The sequence below is a fragment of the Elaeis guineensis genome, chromosome 13, assembly GCF_000442705.2.
Source record: "Elaeis guineensis isolate ETL-2024a chromosome 13, EG11, whole genome shotgun sequence".
Lineage (NCBI taxonomy): Eukaryota > Viridiplantae > Streptophyta > Magnoliopsida > Arecales > Arecaceae > Elaeis > Elaeis guineensis.
Genome location: NC_026005.2, coordinates 54,895,355 through 54,907,531, shown reverse-complemented (window position 1 = coordinate 54,907,531; position 12,177 = coordinate 54,895,355). Strand labels below are relative to the sequence as shown.

The 12,177-nt window shown below is 38.7% G+C and overlaps 1 long non-coding RNA gene across 1 annotated transcript; it reads right to left on the bottom strand.

Annotated features, from left to right (window-relative positions):
- Nucleotides 1–591: 591 nt before the first annotated feature.
- LOC105034494 (uncharacterized) lies at nt 592–1,271 on the bottom strand. The gene is made up of 2 exons (XR_830159.3): nt 1,193–1,271; nt 592–1,108 (listed from the first exon to the last, which is right to left on the bottom strand). It is a non-coding gene; the product is annotated as an uncharacterized lncRNA (long non-coding RNA).
- Between the last annotated feature and the right edge of the window lie 10,906 nt (nt 1,272–12,177).

The following is a 12,177-nucleotide window of genomic DNA, read 5'->3' as shown; positions in this document are numbered from 1 at the left end:
TTTCATATATGTCAACATTGTCTTATTACATCATTCACAAGTATATTTCATTAGATTCTATAGCTAAATTTTCATAACTGCTATAACTTATAATTATGTGATATTATGAATTATAATTTATTGGATCCATGTGCATAAGCACATGCATTATAGCTAGATTTTGGAAAAAAATTAATATTACAAGTTCTATTTGGAAGATGATTTACTGTTTCTGCCATTCCCTACACCAATGACATAAGAAAATTCTATAAATAATATATATGTTAAAATCTCTTGCCAGGCTAATATCCAGACTCACTATGTAAAAAACTATAAACCGAACAAGCTGCATGAATGATCAAAATGCCGACCTTACATCAATCAGTATCTCATGTTTCTACTCTTTATATGTTCATACGTGCTTGAGGAGATTTATATTGACTAAAAAGGAACATTTCAAATGAAAATAACCAAAATCTAGGGAGATATTCCTTTCTATGGTTGTTGTATAACTTGTAAACATTAGTAAAATTACATCTGCATCTTACACCATAGATAATGAAAATGAAAATGAAAATTAAAAATAAAGAGGGAGACACAAAGGGAGGGGTATTTTTCAAAAGAGTCACCATTAATACCATATGTTGTTAATCATAACATGGCATAAAATGCCAAGCATAAGAGAATAAAAAATTACATCCAATACCAGAAGAAAAGTATGAAAGACACCAAGTGATAAAAAGTCTGATAAAGTTTAGATGAAGCACTCCGGCTTTATGCGCCTTCATTATTTGCTGCTAACCACGGCAATGAGAATTCGGATTGCAACCACGGCGATAGGAGTTTGAAGGTTTTGGTAGAGTTTTCTTGGAATCGAATGCCCGAAGCATGCGTTGTGGTTCGACAAAATCCTTGTTAGGCATTGCTTCAACCATCTCCTCGTGTGATGCCTCCACAACATAATAGTTGTTTAGTAGCAAAAGCCAAATCATTGCAAGTCCTACCAACCTCCATTGCATCTCCATTTGTGCCATGTTTCTTAAGAATTCCTATATCTCCGTTTGACTTGGTGGTGATAAGAGCTTTTTATAGAACAACACACTACTTGATGCAGATCAAAAGCATTTACCTGTGATGCAAGACAAACACCAAAAGCAAAAGAAAATTGAGAGACAAGAAAAAGAATTTTGCTTTAAAAAATAAAAGCCTAAACCTGCTCTCTGGTATAAGGATGCCACAGGCCCTCTCTTTTTAGTGTAAAAACTCATGCCTCTTAAAGGGAGCATCCCTTGACCAAACGGTTATTTGTTCCCACCCAAATTTGAGAACTACCACAAAATAGGAAACTAATGCCCACTTTCCAAGGGTTTGAGGAAGTCAAACACTAATGCTTGCCATACATGGATAACAAACAACATAGGTCTTTTATAACCAATGAGGACTAGCACTAAAAGTAAATTCCAAATAAAATAAGTACTTAGCAATGAATCTCAACATTTTCATTGATTGTAGTGGTTAGAAGAGTTCATAGCATTGGAGTTTATAGTACTTAAGGGCAGTCTAACAAAGAAAAGTGTTGCAGTCGAACCCCAGGCTAATGAGATCGGACTGGTCTCCTTGAAAAAAGATGAGATGAAGGGGTCCTCGGTAGAAGATGAGGTACCAATGGTGATGGTGCCTTTGGGTGCTGGAGCTAGATGTTCAAAAGATCTCGGATCAGAAGGTTTTCTGGTAGGAACTCTATGATGCTCAAGTCAGCTAGGAATTGAAGAATAGAGAGAGAGTGAGAGGATAGTGTAGTGGAGTATCTTGAGTCTATCGAAGACTTACTTGTAGTCCCCCTTTTTCTTGTAATTATAGTAGGTGAGCAATGGTCAAGTTTGCCAAGAGAGTTGGCCTTTTCTGGTGAGTGTGCACAAATCGCACTAATGGGGATCATGCTTTGCATTTACAATGCAGAGCTTGCAAATAGTTGTTGATTTGGGGCGTGATCGAATCCTAGTAGCCATGGTTTCCTCATCTGGCCTTTCTATGATTGTGAGATAGATTGCCCACCTTTAATAGCCAATTTGCCTAGTTGGGCTGATTAGTCAAGCTGAGACTATGCTCCTCAGATAACATCAAGTCGGTCATAACCAAACCCTTAGACACCTCAGTCAAAATCCAGGACTAGGTCAGCCGAGATTGGGGTGTAGGCCCACAACACTTGCCCCCCACTCTCGAGTCCGAGTTTGCCTTAAGATTGGATGAAGAAAATAGAATCTCAAGATTGAGGCTACCCTGATAGGCTCAATCAATGCACCTCGATAATTGAACCCTCAGGATCGATTGCAATAGATCGTGTGTTGCAAGTTCATACACTCGATCTCTTCAATCCTTTGATTTGGGGCATTGAAGGCATGGATCTGTGTAGAGTCATCTATCTCCTGTTTGGGGCTGCCACTTGGTGCTTATCCGATGTGGGTAGATGAATCATCATTCGAACCATTTGATCCCCTATAAATAGGCATTTCTCCCTTTAGTTTCAGCTTTACCATTTTACAGCTTAACTTCTATGGGGTGGAGAGGTGAAGCCCTTGGGCAATTTTCGATAAGCCATCGATGACTACCGTCAATGGCCGTGATCATCCTTGGCTAAATTCATTCTCCGAGCTCAAAATCCATTGGTCTGATTCTAGGGTCATTTGGTTGTTGGTGTCCTGCCATTGGTTAGTTTCATCTTTTTCTCTTTTAGATTATATCAAAGATGAGCACCTTGAGCTTATCGATGGATAGTGGGTCATCCGATTGAGATCCATCTAGCAAAAGGAGTCCTCAATTTTATAGCAAGTCTTCCTTGGATGGTTCCAAGGTTAAGGAGGTGCCGAACTTCAGCCTATTCCATGTAGCTTTTGTCCTCACCTGCAAGGACTTGGATGTCATTTGCCTCCAATATCGAGTTCTTTCAGAGTTCACATTGGAGATTGCTAGCCCCGATGACTGGATAGTGAAACCTCACCCAAGTCGGGTTGGACTCTGTGAGGAGTCCTTCAAGGCTGACCTTAGGTTAACCCTCCATCCTTTCATTGTAGATCTTCTTAGGCTCTTTTAGGCATATTTCTTATTTAAGGAACATCCCAAAGAGGTTGGATGGTGGTACATCTCTCCTCAGATAGAGTGGTGTCTCATTAAAGGTGCTTCTTCTTTAGTTCATAATTGGAAGGAGCATTTCTTTTTTGGTGTCGATCGAGTTGCCCTATAGTTTTGATACTTCATGGGGTCAGCTACAGCAATCATCAAATAAGGCTTTGAGGCTAACGGATGCCTAGAAGGGATCATGGGAGTTTATATTTAGTCACATCGCTCCTCTGCGCACACTCCCTTTCAAGGAGATAATTCACAAAGTCTGCCTAAGCTCGACCAACCCTTTGGGTAAGTATAAATATTTGCAATTTATTTTATATCGATTTTTCTTGACGTTTGGTCTCTTGATTTTTAGCCATGAAGCCCATGGAGCTTAAAGAATTGCGCTACATTGCCAGGAGGAGGAAGCTCGTAGGTTGCACTTAGGCTTCCAAGTGAGGTTGAACTGAGGTGATCTTTGCCCAATTAGCTTCTGAATATCCTCATATGCCAGCCTAAAGTACAACTCCAAGGAGGGGGGGTGTCTTCTTCGGGAGCGCGAGTTATCCCTTGCTCTGATCAATCACTTTGGGGGATCAACTCTCCCCTTCAATAGTGTCATCTTCCCTTCGAGGTGCACCAATGCCTTGAAACTCTTCCCATACATCTCCTTGTCTAGCTGATCCTCCAGATTCAGCTCCTCAAAAATCTCTTGTTGAATCTGGGCAGGGTGCTTAGGACTAGAGATCTGGCTTGACAAATAATAGGGTCACTCGTGAGCTGCTTCAGTTTACCATACTTTTGGCCGACATCCAGGCCTTTGACATGCAAGGCTCTTGATACCGCATCAAAGATTCATCCAACTCCCTTCTTTGGGTTAATTTGATTTTTTTCTGAACTAACCCAATCTCTTCCTCAGCTCATCCACCATATGGACCATTTTATGGGATTCTTGAAGGCAGCCGAGCAAACATCAGAAGAGGTTGAGGCCCGAGCTATGGAGGCAGAGAAGAAGATAGATGAGGCCTCAGAGTTGGAGAAGAGGGCCAATAGAGAGGACCAATAGAGAGATTGAATCCCTGAAGGCTAAATTAAGTCGATGGAGGCAGAGGTCATCAATGTTAGGGCTTAGGCTGAGGCTCAAGTGATCAAAGCACTTTTTGTCGTAGCCACCTAATGGGAGAAGAAGCTCTAGACCATGAAGGTCGAGGCGGTCAAGGCCTTTCATTATTCAAACAAGTTCCTAGTGGCTAAGGTGGAGTATGCTACCGAATCATATTTGAAGGGTGTGGTGGACTGCAAGGCCAAGGTCCAGGGCCTCCTTTCATACCTCAATCTTGGCCAATTGGACATTGAGGATGAGGCCATAGATGCCAGGGAGGGAGTAGGTTCGAGCAATGCCGAGGTGGCACCATCGTAGTTGCTGAAGCTGCCTCCTAGCCTTTACCCATCATCATATTCTAGCACTCCAATCGAGGATCCCACCACCCCTACTGATGCCTAGAACTAAGATACTTCTTATTTTTCCTTTTTTTTTGTACTTAGCATTCGCAAAGGCTGAGCAAATTTTGTGGTTGGGCTCTTTTGGTGTCCCTCAGCTTCAGTCGAGCTGGTTTTGTAATCGACTTGACCAACCCAATGAAAGTCTTTTTTCTTTTTTAATGCAAATCTTGTTTCATCAATTTCACCTTTATTTCCTGTATTTCATCACCATCCATAGAGTTCCCCACATTGCAGAGGTCAAGTCTATCTTTAAGTGAGGTATTCTAGCTAATTTAGATGAGAAAGACTCTGGAGGGTTAGTCCCTTTATCATCATCCTTGGTGTCCACTCAACTCATTTAGAGATTGAGGAGTACCAGTTGGCCATTTTGAGGGATCATCAAAAGGTTATCCCCTTCGACATCATCCTCATCCTTTGCTCAACTTGTCCAAGGATGAGAAGCACTAGTTAGCTATTTTGAGGGATCTCTAGAGGGTTAGTCCCTTCGACATCATCCTCGACCTCCATTCGACTCATCCGAGGATGAGAAATACCAGTTGGCGATGTCGACAAGTACCTAGAGGTTTGCCCCTTGGGCACTGTCCTTGGCCTCTGCTTGACTCATCCGAGGATGAGGAGCTCCAGTTATCCATTTCAAGGATTCTTTGGAGGGTTGGCCCCTTTATCATCATCTTTGACCTCCGCTCGACTCGTTTGAGGATGAGAAGTGCTAGTTGGTTATTTCAAGGGATCTTAGAAGGGTTAGTCCCCTCATCATCATCCTCGACCTCCACTTGATCCATTTGAGGATGAGGAGCACTAGTTGGCCATTTTGATAGATCCTAAGAGGGTTATCCCCTTCGTTGTCATCCTCAATCTCTGCTCAACTTATCTGATGATAAGGAGCATCGATTGGGCATTTCTTATAGTATTAATATCTTCTCTGGATTTATCTTGATTTCATACTGTGGTACCATAAAATCGAGGAACTTACCAGAGATAACCCTGAAGATGCACTTGTTAGGGTTGAGCATCATGTGGAAATGTTAGAGTGTTGCGAAGGTCTCTTCAAGATCAGCAATATGATGCTTGGTAACTTTGCTTTTGATGAGCATATCATCCACATACAACTCCATGTTTCTTTTGATCTACTCCTTGAAAACCTTGTCATGAGCCGTTAGTAGGTTGCCCCTGCATTCTTTAAGTCAAAAAGTATGACTCAGTAACAAAAAAGACCTTTATCAATACTAAAGACAATCTTCTCCCCATCCTCGAGGGCCATGCAGATCTGATTGTAGCCAGAAAAGACATCCATGAATGAGAGAAGCTAGTGGCTTGAGGTAGCATCTACTAATTGGTTGATCTGAGGTAATAGATAGCTGTCCTTCAGGCATACCTTGTTGTGGTCAATATAGTCGACACATATGCACCACTTCCATTTGCCTTCTTAACCAATACTACATTCGCTAACCATACAAGGTAATTTACCTCTCAGATGGAGCTGGCCTTTAAGAGCTTATCCACCCATGCCCCTTCTTTTATTGTTTTCTGGTGCTCTGATGTGAAACTCCTCTCCTTTCACCTAACAGGACAATATTCCAGATCCACATATAGGAGATGTACGATAACCATTGAGTCTATGCCCTGCATGTCTGAAGCTAACCAAGCGAAGACATCCACGTTTAATTGAAGAAATGAAGAAAGGTGTTGAGGGTTCTCATCATTTAGGTAGGAGCCAATCAGAACCATTTTGGTCAGATCAGATTCCATTAGTACAATTGTTATGAGGTCTTCCACTGGTTGTCCTCTTTGTTCTGTCAGCTCGTCATGAACGTCAAGCTCCTCAATGAGCAGAGGTTTTATAAAAGCTCTCCTATACAAAAATTTTATGTAACAGTCTTTGGCTAGCTCTGGATCTTCTCGCACCTCACTGATCCCATATGGAGTCAGGAACTTAACCATCAAATGATAGGTTGACTCCACTGCTTGAAGAGTGTTCAGCCCTAGTCAATCTAATATGGCATTGTAACTGGATGGGATTTTTATGATGAGAAAGTTGATTTGGATGATTGACTACCTTGATGCTCGACCTACAGTCACTCATAAAGAGATGAGTGCCTTTATGGGTATTGTATTTTTAGAGAATCCGACCATAGGAGAACCAAGCCTCCTTAGTCAAGCTCGAGCCAAATACGCTTTTAGTAGTAGTGTGTTCTTCCTCTAGCATCAATTTATTACTGCCAAAATGCAAGCCAATGAGGTCAGACTGGTCTCCCCAATAAAAGATGAGTTGAAGGGGTCCTCAATAGAAGATGAGGTGTCGATGGAAATGGTGCCTCCAGAATGTTAGAGCTGGACCTGTAAAAAACTCTCTGACTGAAAGGTTTTCTGATGGAGACCCTTTGATGCTCAAATTAGCTAAAAATTAGGGAAGAGAGAGAAAAGATAGTGTAGTTGAGTGTCTAGAGTTTATTGAAGACTTATCTGGGGGTCCCCCTTTTTGTCCCTATTAATAGAGGGTGAGCAATGGTCACATTCGCTAGGAGCATTGGCTATTTCTAGAAAGTGCATGCGAATGACACTAGTGGAAATCATGCTTTGCATTTGCAATATGGAGCCAACTAGTAATTGCCGATCTGGGGCATGTTCGCATCGTGGCAATCATAGTTTCCTCATTTGGCCTTCCTACAATTATGAGGTGGATTGCCCATCTTTAATAGTTGATTTGCCAAGTTGGATGGATTTGCTAAATTGGAACTATGCCCCATGTTCACATTAGGTTGGCCATAGCCTACCCTTGGACACCTTGGCTAAAACTAAGAAATAGGTCAGGTGAGGCTGCAGTGAAGGTCGACAACAGAAAGAAATCCCAGATACCATGTATAATGAATAGCGTTATAACTTAGATCCCATTTATGACCATGCAATTAATGATAGTACACATGATGTCCTCATACAGAGAAGTCAACATATCTATCTAGTCACATAATAATAACTCCTTGGACAAGGATGGAAGGTGACAACATCGATTGATTTCATTTTGACTAATAAAAATCTCGATCACTTCCTGCCATTTCTTCTTGGGTATGATTTCTCTTAGCTTGGAATTAAGCAAAAGTTTTCCTTGACAAAAAATAAGTCTTGGCAGGGCGCAAGCCGGGATGAGATCCACTTGATGCGGATGCTGGTGTAATCTATGGCTGGTTGAATGAGTTGAAGTTTTGGAGGAGAAAGGACTTCATAGGAGTTCTCTTATGTTTGTAATATCCATTACTTGGTTTCCGTGACTGAAAGTCTCGAAACTGCCAAAAGATGTGAGGGTGGGGAGGAGTCCCTTTCCATTGCTATGTTTGTCACTTGGTTTACTAATGTGAATTGTCAAGAATAGCAGTGGAAGTTTAATGAGCGTGTGTACTTCAGAATTTCCCACTCTCTTTCTAAATCACATTTTATAAACCTATTTTTCACATCTTCCCTTTAAATAGTCTCTTCTCTCCTTTCCAAGCCTATTTTCCTTCATTTTTTCCCCATTCTTGATTCTCCACAAATGATTATCCACATTGCAAACTTGGGATAACCTTTGAGGCTCAATCATGACAACATAAATCCGATGGGATCGATGATATATATATCAGGCTCATACATGAGAAGATTGAGATTGGGAGCAGAGACAGTGGCAAGTAAATTTTGCTATATAAAGAAGAGGATGAAATTGTTGGGAGTTTGAAGTGAGAAGTTGCAAGCTAAGAGGACTTTGAAGAAAGTCGGCTTTTGCTCATGCACAAAAATGGCCATGGAAGAATGATGACAACCATGATGCCGGTAGATACTTCGAGCTAGACTTGGGTGGCTACTTGTCTTAACTAGGGCTGACAATTTTCAACATGACCCGTTGACACAGACACGATACGATACATACTTAGGTGGATTCAGATTTGAAATAAATGGATTCAGGTTATAATCAGGTCGATCCGTTTATGACACCATAAATTTGTGTCTTAAACGGGTTGACCTGCGTAATCCGTTTTGACCCATTTAACTAAATGGGTTAAAATAGATTAACGGATTACATGATACATTTAAATATATTTAACACATTTATTTTAAGACTACTTGAGGGCAAATGAAGGAAATCAAAAAATTATAATCCTAACCTAAAACAAACAATGATGGAATTCAGAGTTGAGAATTAGCATAGCAAGTAACTAAATTATTTTCATAATATTCTAATTTTTTGACTAAATTTTTATTATTTTAGTTAAATTTTATAAATAAGTCAAATAGCTAAATGGGTCATTAGATGGGTCGTGTACCCGTTTGAGCCACCAACACGATTATTAATCGTGTCAGATGGATTGTGTTGTGTCAATCTGTATATATTCATGTCGTGTTCATATTCCATAAGTCGACCCGTTTAATTAAATGGAGTCGTGTTCGGCTTGAGCTCATTTGTATTATATCCTCAGATTTACATGATCTATTTATGATCAGTGAACACGAATTGCCAGCCCTAATCTTGACCTGAGCTTGAGCTCGGATGTGGCTTGGAAACTAAGCCTGACAATAGGCCAGAAGTCAATACCAAAATTGGTCCAAATTAGTTCTAAGGCCCAACCCTTTAATTGGTTAATGGGATTAATGATGAAAAAAATCTTGAATTATTTTGGAATTTTTTATTTCCTCTTAAACTTTAATTTAGTACAATCAAATCTCTCAACTTTTAAAATTATTAATTCAGACCCTGGCTGTGAATTCCATTTGGTTGCTACAATGGAAGTGTCAAGTAATATCATGTGACCTACTTATATGTTAGAAAGAAATGATGCAGAAGATTGACGTTATGTGACAATTCCATCAGGATAGGCAGGCAAAATCCATAAGCTAAGATTTGTATAAAATGATTTTAAAAGTTGAATGATCTGTTTGTGCTAAATTAAAGTTTGGAATGACTTTTAAAACTACCAAATAGTTTAGAATTTTTTATATAATTAATCCTAAATTAAAGTGGTTTGATCAGCTAGAGGAAAATAGAGTTGCAAGACCACTTCAAAATAGATCTCAGAGTTTATGCACTCTTTAATCTTCTCACTGGAACGGCCTAGTTTCAACCCTAAGCACCGTTTGCCTTGATATACTAATCATCAGTTCACTTTGTTATTTGCTCCTTTCTTGTCCTAGGAGGACTTTTACAGCCAATAACAAATATGCCACATGGAATCATCGAGGCAATATTATGGAGGGCCAACCACGCTAGATGACAAATGACAAACATGTCTTGCATTTATTACATACATATGACAAACATTTACAAAGCACACAATAAAGGAAAACTAGTGTAATAGCCAAGGGACAAACAGAAAGGATAACATATTGTTGCCAAAATACGGGCTGCATTTTATTCTATATCGATCAACTTCCCCAACTCTTTCTTTTGTTTTTCCCATACGAGTGAAAGAGGTTAACGGCAGATAAACCATAGAGACTGACCTGACAAGGTTAATAGAAAATGAACTTAGAATTTCCTCCCCTACTTGGGCGCAGAACTTCCTATAGAGATTGAATAATGGCTTTGACTAGCCAAACTCGCCGCACACCGTCGATTGTGCTGTTGATGCCACTGCAGCTAGTGTCGCATATGCCATCACCTACATAGGCACCATAAGTATAATAGACACTGAGCAACACTATGTCAATTGTAGGTTGATGTTTTGCAACCTACATGATTAGCGCACAGTCTAGTCAAGCAGGAACTCTCGCATGCTAGAATATCATCTTATTGATCACCTCTGCTTCCATTTGTAGAGAGCATATGGAATGTAAGTAGAATTATCGAGGAATTATCCATATTTTATAGTATGGGTAGAAAGAAAGAAGCATTAGCAATTGTGATGTGAGGCCACAAGAACCATCAAAAATGCAGGGGAACAAACTATGTTGTAGCTTTATGTATTACAATCACCTGTAATTAGTGTTCATTGTAGCAAGAACTAACACATTTGAAGAATATAGGATACACTTGAATGTAACTACATTGCAGCTAGCACTGAGACGGATTTTGGAGAATATTTTTGGCTAATAAGTTATCAACTGATATAGACTTTGTTGTTGCAATATGCAAGCAATCACAAAGCTACACTCCGTCTACTTATGATGTCAACCATGGATTCTAATGCTTAGAACCAACATGGATCATTTTTACTACACAAACAATGGCCTAAGCAATGCATAACCAATGCAAAGTTATTGAGGGATATTGTCACATTCCAAATCCAGAACATAGCACAACCATGCTACCGAGTGGATACCATCCTTGACAACATGAAACCAACATTCACTATCATGAATAGAATAAAAGATGCTTCACAAAAAAAAATATAATAAAGAGGTTCAATTTAAATTATTAATTAAACTAAGATTGTTTCAGAGCAATATCTATATCCAAAATCAAAAACCAAACTTATATCTAAAATTATAAATAGTTAAGCACAAATCCAAAATCATCCAAATATATTAAATCAAGCTACAAAATTTTTAAGCTTGGTAGGGCAAACCCCCAAGCTTGGATCCTCAATCATTTCTAACATTTTTTCTCTATAAAAGAAAAGATAAATGAAGAGGTATGAGCTATACTAGCTCAATAAGTAAAATCTATACTTTCAGACTGGACTAAATATAAATTTTCAATGATAATGCATCATTAAGAAATAACAGATATTATAAAAATAGAATATTTCATAAAGTAGTTTACTAAAGCAAGTTATCATGCAAATCATACATGTATAAATTATGAATATTTTATAAACATAATTCGTAAGTCATTCTTGTCATGTGTTCATATCATAGTTTAAAGTATTGCTCTCAGATATTCATTCTATGGTCATTTTATATCCATAATAGGGCCCACATTTTAATCGATAAAATTTTTATTATATATATATGCCAACTTTACACTCATTAGCAGGGCCTGTGTTTATATGGATGCTAGTTCTACATGCCGATTTATTCTAATTTTAGGAGAAAATCTTTCAAATACTTATATCATTTTTTATACATAGATGAAAAAATAGTGAATAGCATAATTAGATTCATGCTTTATAAACATGTCTCTTTCATCAAAATTATTCATGAAACTAATTTTTACAATAAAGCTTGAATTTTCATACACATATACTGATCCTTTATTTTATGAGAACCATAATTTCATCAATAGCTGATCATATATATATATGAAAAATATGATAGTTCTTGAAAATAAATAAGAAGTATAAGATCTACTAACCTTGATCATCTTAGATCTTTAGACTATATTAGAAGAATTGGCTACTCCTATTTAAAATATTAAAAACACGATCAACTTCTATTCGATGAATTCAATAGAATTAAACTTTAAGGGGATTATTGACTAGATGGTCGGTCCAACAAGCTGCCCAAGCATCAAGGTAGTTCATAGCTTTCTAGCTGAGGATAAACATGGGTCCATGAGATAGAGAGATGGAATTCGATACTAGGATTCATAGGTCTTCTTAGAGAGAGAAAATGGATGAAGAGAGATAAAATAGAGAGCAAAAGTGGAGAGAGAATGAGTCTTCTTATTTTCTTTTTTTTTAAGAGAGA